At 33.1% G+C, this 6,834-nt stretch overlaps 1 pseudogene; it reads right to left on the minus strand.

Annotated features, from left to right (window-relative positions):
• Nucleotides 1–2,852: 2,852 nt before the first annotated feature.
• LOC114746544 (vacuolar iron transporter homolog 4-like) lies at nt 2,853–3,511 on the minus strand (annotated as a pseudogene).
• Between the last annotated feature and the right edge of the window lie 3,323 nt (nt 3,512–6,834).

Raw genomic sequence — 6,834 nt, forward strand, 5'->3', positions numbered from 1 at the left:
TCCAGGAAGATAAAGTCTGAGTTATTAAGACAATAAACATCTAGAATAATATGCTGACAAGTGAGAAGTTAGAGGTGTGAAGATGATGGAATAGACTTTCAAGTTCGTCTCGAACTACTTTCGGAGCTGCTTCTCATTCTTGGTGACTATAAAGATTCTGTTCATAATGTATTGTGTCCTGCTCATGTCAAGCTTTCAAACATCAACTTCCTTGCCACCTTGGTCTTGGTCATAGTAAGTTTGGAAGATGGAATAATGGGGTTGGCTTAGAAGAAGACTGATTGGAGGAGGGAGGGGAGAGCGAAACAGAGGAAAGAGGTGTTGCACGTGGAGGGACGGTGCTTGGGTCAAAATTTAATCGGTGCCACCTCAGCTCTCTTCTTCGAAGCCAACCCCATTATTCCATCTTCCAAACTTACTATGACCAAGACCAAGGTGGCAAGGAAGTTAATGTTTGAAAGCTTGACATAAGCAAGACACAATACATTATGAACAGAATCTTTAAAGTCACCAAGAATGAGAAGCAGCTCCGAAAGTAGTTCAGAGACGGACTTGAAAAGTCTATTCCATCATCCTTCACACCTCTAACTTCTCACTTGTCAGCATATTATTCTAGATGTCTATTGTCTTAATAACTCAGACTTTACCTTCCTGGAAGTTTTGGTCTTTTTGTTGAAAATTCGGGTGGGGATTAGATTTCTAACGTGGAAGTGATGTTTCAGAATTTGATAGCGGGGGCTTGATTCATACGGTGGAAGCAAGGCTCTTCTAACATTGCCGAATGTCACATCGAATTCGCTTGAGTATATACGCTGTTAAGATCAGTTTGTGGGATTAGTGCAGTTAAGAGGTAGAAGGTGAGAGAGAGAGAAGGGAGGGAGAGAGAAGTACAGTTGAAGAAGGTGTTCAGTGCTGCATCAAAATTTAATCAGTGCCACGTTAGCTCTCTTGACTTAAAGTAACGACAGCGTCACGGATTATTAACGGAAGGACTGTAATAAAAAAAAACTAACAAACAATAAGGATGGAATAAAAAGGAAAAAAAACTACAAGAACTGATCCAAAATTTGGTGAAAACTACAAGGACTACTAAATTCATTTTCCCAAGAACATGTCACATTAACTAATTTAATAAATATTCTTAATTTACTCAAATTAGTTCATTATGTCTCAAAGACTGAAACAGTAATTTTAACATAACTTCCGATATATTGAGTTTGTGATTGCAGATTTACGACGTCATGCGAAAAATTAACAGCAGGGACACCCGTTGTAATGGAGGAAGCTTTAATAACAAGTGTTAACTATAAGGCCTTGCTTGATTTAATTACGCAACTTTCTGGTTAACTTCTTAGAAAGGGGCAGTTTTTGGAGTTAATATATAAATTAATACTCCGGTCCTTAATATAAGAACTATTTAACTAATTTGATGAGATTAATAAAATTAGATAAGTTAATTAATTATAAGAAATATGATATATTTTTCCCAAAACACCATAATCATCTTTCTTAATATCCTCCCTCCCTCACTTACTTGATTATGGTTGAGGGAGTATTAGCTCTAGTCCTTAATATAAGAACTAATTGATTAATTTAAATATATTAAAAAAGTTTGTTAAGTTAATTATTTGTAATAAATATGTATTTCTTTCCTAAAATACTCTTGTCAATTATGTATATTAGCTAAAACTACCATTTGATAAAATATTTAACATGTGCAACTACTACAAGAACTACCTTAGGGGGAAAAAAAAGATGAATATAAGAAACAAAGTGAATTGAAGTCTTATATTTAGGATCAAATTAAAAGTCAAACTAGTTCTTTTATTAAAGACTGAAGGTATTATTTGGTTAGTTGGGAGGGAAGTTACAATTATTTATCTAAGAATATATATATATATATATATATATATTATTTGAAAGATAAAGATGTTAGGAAGTTAATTTTACCTGAATTCTGTAGGGAAGCTACTTTCCAGATTGCGAGGGAAGTGTGAGACTTATTTAACTTTCTAGACTTTTGGAAACGCTTCAAGTTATCATGTATATACATATGACATATCTCACATTTTGAACGCATTTGAAACTTCCCCGGCTTATCTTTGATAGAGGACTCCTTTAAGTTATTGTAAGAATTTACTTTGTTGGTTTTTGGAATATAAAGTAATTAGGGTATACTATTTAAAATTTAGGTTAATATTATTTTTATTTCTTAAAATTTGACCTCATTTTAGTTTTAAAAATTTAAGATCAGTGGTTTTTGTACATAAAATATAATCTCATTTTGGTTTTAATCTTTGTTTCATATATGTATCAAAATTCTTTAGACAGATCAAAATGAAAATCAAATTTGAGGGACCCAAATCACTGATTTCAAATTTAAGATAAAAGAATCAAAATGAGGTTAGATCTTAATGAACAAAATTATTGATTTCAAAGTTTAGGAGTCAAAACCAAAACAATGTCAAATTTCAAAGAATAAAAACCACACTAACCCTTAAAATTCTAAAGAAATTTTATTAAAAATTTAGCTTATCTTACATAACAGCCTAACACGGACTCTTTTAATAACACAATCATATGACATTACTTTTGCACTTTGTTACACATAGTTTAACATCAAGACCAACAAAGAGAACAATACCAAATCCTCTCATCAAAGCTTCCTTGTTCACACACATACATGCTAACTACACTTGTACATGCAGTGTGTGTATATATATATATATATATATATATCACATACTCTGGATATATAATATTGCATATTTATTATCATCAACTCTCTCTCTCTCTCTCACTCTCTCTCTCTCTCAGATTTAAATTAAACCTGCTGGTTGTCAATGAGGCATTCAAGGCTGAGTGAATCCAATCAACTTGGTGAGGCCAAAAGTTATGGCCATGGCAGCCCAGCCTCCAATAAGAACCCTAATGCACGACTTCTTCACAGGAGTACGACCAAGCACTGCTCCTATGCCTCCAAACACAAGCAAGGCCAAGCTCACCATTGCAGCAACCACACTTAACCTAATTTTATAGTCTTTTATGAACATAGCTCCCACCAATGGAATCACTGCTCCTACAGAAAACGCTAGGGCTGAAGCTAGCGCTGCCTGATATGGACTTGGCAGCTTCTCTTTCTTATCACTACTGTCCCCACCTTCTTCTTCTTCTCTTTCAGTTGTTCCTTCTCTATGTCGTACTGTGTGTACACGGACACAAACTCGCCTATCGCCATGCTGCAAGCTCCGGCGACTAGCCCGGCGAACCCGGAGAGAACCATGGCTGTGACGTCTTCCTTCACGGCTCCAACGCCCATCATGATAGAGGCGACGGAGACGAGCCCGTCGTTGGCTCCCAGCATGGCGGCGCGAAGCCATTGAGCCCTCTGGGAATAGTCTGTGTCGTCGTTGTCGTCCTTGTTAGGGAGAGTGGGCTTAAGGTTAGGGTTTGGCTGATGAGGAGTTGCTGTTGTTCCATTATTTGTATGGTTGGGAATCTGGATGACCATCTCGTTTTGTGAAGCCATGAGAGAGTGAGGAAAGAAGAAGGTTGTGAAGGAGATATTAATTTTGGTGCTGCAAAATGGGATTAACGTGAGAATCAAGAGAGCTTGTGGAGGACACAAGACTTGTAACGGAGGATATTTATAGAGAGAATTATCATCGTTGATAAGTGTAAATGGACCTAATTTGTTTTTAAATTTGAAAAAGGACAGACTCTGTGTGCGCGCGCGTGGGCACTGACAAGTGGAGGATTCAATTAATAAACGACGTAAGGGGTGTTTGGATGAAGCCAAACCATGGTTTGGAGAATAGCTTCTGGAGAATAGATTTTGGAGAGAATAGATTTTGAAAAAATAGATTGTCTGAAAAAGTGATTTTGATAAAGTGAGAGTGTTTGGATATTTATTGTCAGAAGTGTTTTTTTATATGTGGAAATTACTAAAAAGGATATAAGTTTAAATGATAATTACATATAAGATATATTTCATAATATATGCTTATTTGAAGTAATAAATTTGTTAATAATATATATTTTGGCAACATAATAAATAAGACATAAATAAAAAAATAAAAAAAATTAAAACGTATATATATTAATAAAATAAGTAAATATGTTTTTTGTAAAATAATTTACTTTGCCAACAAAAATATGATTAATTATTCCAGAAAATATGATTAACAAAACATATGTTTGTGGAAGTAGGATCCACGGACACCATATATTTTGCAAAGCACCACCAGTGAAAGCTGTAGCATGGAGCCTCGTAGAGCAAAGGAGGAAGGAAATAATTGATATTTGCGGGGCCCACCAACAGTCAATAATCAGCCTAGAAGCAGCTCCTCCGTCCCTTCTTTGAAACCAAGGTTTTGGGGGGCCAAAACCATGGTTTCCCCTAAAACCATGGTTTTAAATTTTTGATGGGTGTTTGGCAAATTTTTCTCCAAACCATGGTTTGGAGAGAGAGCCAAACACCCCCGTAGTGGAATGATGAAAGCTGAGCATAAATTAATGATGGCACATTATTAATAATTGATAATTATCTAAAATATTAATATTACCTCATGCGATGAGTATAAGAGTTATTTGGAGATTCAATTCAGTCCTAAATATTATACCCTAATCCGTTTTATCTCTCATATTTATTTATTTTTCTTCAAAATGGTCTCCATAGTGATTATATATATTAAAAGGTTTTCATTCTAATGTACATAATTCACGAAGATATTTTTGAAAAAACAATATCCCTTTGTTGTAAATAACTAACTTAACTAATTTTCTTAATTTTTAATAAATTAGTTATTTAACTTTTATACTATCTCCGGTCATTAATATAAGAGTTAATTGATTAATTTGAGTGGATTAATAAAATTAGTTAAGTTAGTTATTTGTAACAAATAGATGTTGTGTTTTTTAAAATATCTTTACTAATCAAGTATATTGGTTAAAACTACTATTATTATAAGGACTAACTGAAAAAAAATGAATAAATATAAGAGACAAAGTAAATTGGGGTCTTATATTTAGGACCAAAATAAAAGTTCTTATATTAAGGACCAGAGTAGTAATTTGGTAAGATCAACATTCAGTTTGTGTTATTAAGAAATTATCACAATTTAAGATAATTTATGTGAAAATTGTAATTTGTTTTAAGATTCTAGGTACTCCTCTGGTCCTATTTATAGGGCAGAGAGAAAAAAAAATTTTGTCCTATTTATAAGTCACGTCATTAAATTTTCAGTGTGAATGTACTATTTTGTCCTTCATTTATTATAGTGTAGGTAGTTATCTTTTTTGAAAAGTGTATATATTAAATATGAGTAAAGTTGAAAATTTGTTATATTTTAATGAAGAGTTAATGCATTTTAAGATTTTCTTTTATTTATATGAAATATACTGAAAATGTATAGGACCAGAGAAATACGTTATAATATAATTTTAACTATTATAGTTATTAGATCGGTGTTTTTAAATAATAAGTAAAAAAAAATATTGACAATGTAATGTATATACTACCTCTGTTCCTAATTATAAGACCTTGTTTATAATATATAAACGAGGCTTTATGACTAGGACCGGAGGTAGTATATGATATTTAGATATTTATATGTATGCCAAACACAATCAGCAGATGGGTATATTCCTTTTGCTAATTAAATAAGCAAGTCACAGACACATGAACATACAAAGATACGAAACAGAAAAAGAGGGAGATTTTTGTCGAGCAATATTATTATTGTTGTTGTTATTGTTAGGCTAATGTGGCCTCCATATGATGATATATAGTGGCATATTGGCAAATAAGTATTAATTAGTGAAGGAATCAATTAGTTGAGTTTTAATGTGTGTCATACCATATTAAATTGGAGTGTGCATTCCACACGAAAGCCACAGGCCCTTCAAATTTAATAGTTCATAATGAATAAAAATCCAAACTTGACACACCCCAATATGATTCTTTTTCATTTAGAATCTCTCTTTTTCAAATCTTAGTGATCCATCCATTAATTATATGTTGGTTTCCTTTAATTAGTTCATTTGTTTGGATTTTTCTTTTGCCATGTTCTGGGGATGTTGATGGCTAGGACCAGTAACTCGCTTTTAAAAAGCAGCAGCATCATTGTGCTGTCCTAGAACAAATACAGACAATTCATATTTTATCTTAATAACTTAAATCTGATTTGAATAAATATGCAAAGGTTGGTTTAGCTTGACAAGGATTTCATTCATAACTCATAAAGACACAAGTTCAACTTCTCTTACAGATTTAAAAATATAAACATATTTTTTAAAAGCAATCCCAAACACCCAGAGCTGAGTTTAGATTTGATGCTTCGCATCATCACCACACCCTGTGTTGCTGTTCCAAAGCAACCAAGAAACCTAATTTGAGAAAAATCAAATCAAATAAACTAATCCCTGAAAATAAAGCCATATCAAGGCAACGACCACTTTGGATGCTTTTGTGCAAATTAAATCAGAAAACAAATCAGAAAGGAATCTTGTATTAATTATCAAAGTGGCGTGTGCCGGCCACACTGGTGAATTAATATATTATCGCATTATATTATCCAAACCACAGGTCAATAAAGTTAATAACTTTCATTGTGAGTCATGGTTAATTAATTGATTCAATAGGATTCGTGGCCTAATTTGTTGAAAGAGACACTTCAAAGTTCCATCTTCAGTCTTGTACACACCACTATTTCCACCGTAGATTTCGCATTAGTCTAATCCCTCACTGCTTATAGTCCGGTCAAATAATTAATGGGAAAATTACACACAAGTCTCACAGAAGATATTTTATTCATCTAAGGTCCCACAAAATGT

Source organism: Neltuma alba, unplaced genomic scaffold (genome assembly GCF_004799145.2).
Source record: "Neltuma alba isolate B1F8T4 unplaced genomic scaffold, ASM479914v2 tig00000129_pilon, whole genome shotgun sequence".
NCBI classification, from domain to species: Eukaryota; Viridiplantae; Streptophyta; class Magnoliopsida; order Fabales; family Fabaceae; genus Neltuma; species Neltuma alba.